Here is a 1,563-nt window from a genome sequence, read left to right as displayed (position 1 = left end):
CTTAGATCTAGAGTGTGAGAGATTTTTCTGCCTTGAAATCACCTGAATACAAGTTGAGACCGAACGGGATCGCCGAGTTGATGAACCGACTCGACGAGCCGGTTAGGGTTTGTCCCGATGAACTCGATCATGCGATAGCTCGGCGAGTTAGGGGTTAACTCGACGAGCTGGACCTTCATGAGATTACTGAGAATCGATGGGACTCGACGAGTCGCACGAGTGCACTCAGCGAGTCTGGTCAAATTGGACTATTGACTAGAATTGACTTCTGTCGACTTTAGGGTTGGTCAAATGAGTGGTGTAGTCGATTATGAGGAGGGTATTAATTAGAGATATTATCCTTGTGATTAGGCGGAGGCTAGATCGAGGATTCCCGAGCACGAGGCTTTTACTTACTAGCTTACGAGCTGAGTCTTCTCACTATACTTTACCTAGAGTTGTAATTTTTGTGTGACCGGAGGGTCTTATGTGTTTATTTGAGTTATGTGATATTATGCATCTTGTCTGTGTGATATATATGCTATATTATGTATTGCTGAAACCGGACCGGAGGGTCCAACGAGCCATGAGACCCGAAGGTCCTCACTAAGACCGGACCGGAGGGTCCAACGAGCAGTGAGACCAGACAGTCCTCACAGAGACCGGACCAGAGGGTCCAATGAGTCGTGGAACTGGAGGGTCCCACTGAGATACATTTGACCGGAGAGTCTTACAGAGCTATAGCCTCGAGTGGCTAATTATTCTGTGCATGGTATTTTGGGGAACTCACTAAGCATTCGTGCTTACCGTGTTATGTGTTATGTGTTTCAGGTACCTCAGAGGATCGCGGGAAGGCACCGGCGTGATTATACACACACCCTTGTTATGGAGCTATGTTTGTGGATCCTGGATTTAAATAATTGTTTTGAAAACTTGTTGATTTATTTTGAGAATTAATGATGAGACATATGTTTTATGAGTATTAAAAATGAAAATTTTGGTTTGAAATTTGTTGTCGTTACACTACAAGCATATTGATGAGGTATTAGACATTATAAACTACATCCATGTTGCCAATGTTCCTCGCGAATCGGTGTTTCTAAGGATGCTTCTGGTAACTTTCAAAAGAGCAACAAAAGACTGGCTTAAGTTACTTCTACTTGGAGCAATCCGAACATAGACCAACCTTCAAGAACAATTCATTCAACAATTCAGCCCACCTTTAAAGGTTTTAAGGTTGAAGAATAACATTGCCAACTTTCAACAAAACTGTGAAGAATCTTTGTACGAGGCATGGGAAAGATACAAGGAAATGCTACGAAATTTCCCACAACATGACCTGAATGTGAAACAAGAGGTATCAATATTCTGTGAAGGGGTAAACATGGCTACAAGGCAACTCCTAGATTCTCAAGGACCCATGACAAAAAAGAATCCAACAAAAATCAAGGATTTAAAAGAAGAGTTTGCCAAACATTCGAGGGAATATCACAACCCACAAGAGGATACAACAAGAGGAAACATGATTCGCAATGTAGCATCGGAAGACTTAGCATCAGTGATTGAAAAGCTAAATACTATGGA

General features: G+C 42.2%; 1 non-coding gene across 1 annotated transcript; it reads right to left on the bottom strand.

Moving 5' to 3' along the window:
* Nucleotides 1-1,213: 1,213 nt before the first annotated feature.
* On the bottom strand, nucleotides 1,214-1,320 carry LOC145118043 (small nucleolar RNA R71). Its single transcript, XR_013713027.1, has one exon. It is a non-coding gene; the product is annotated as a small nucleolar RNA R71 (small nucleolar RNA).
* Nucleotides 1,321-1,563: the final 243 nt, after the last annotated feature.

The sequence above is a fragment of the Lactuca virosa genome, chromosome 5 (assembly GCF_052849685.1).
Source record: "Lactuca virosa cultivar CGN04683 chromosome 5, Lactuca_virosa_CGN04683_v6, whole genome shotgun sequence".
Taxonomy (NCBI): domain Eukaryota; kingdom Viridiplantae; phylum Streptophyta; class Magnoliopsida; order Asterales; family Asteraceae; genus Lactuca; species Lactuca virosa.
The sequence above is the reverse complement of the archived record's forward strand: the minus strand, read 5'-3'. Positions and strand labels throughout refer to the sequence as shown.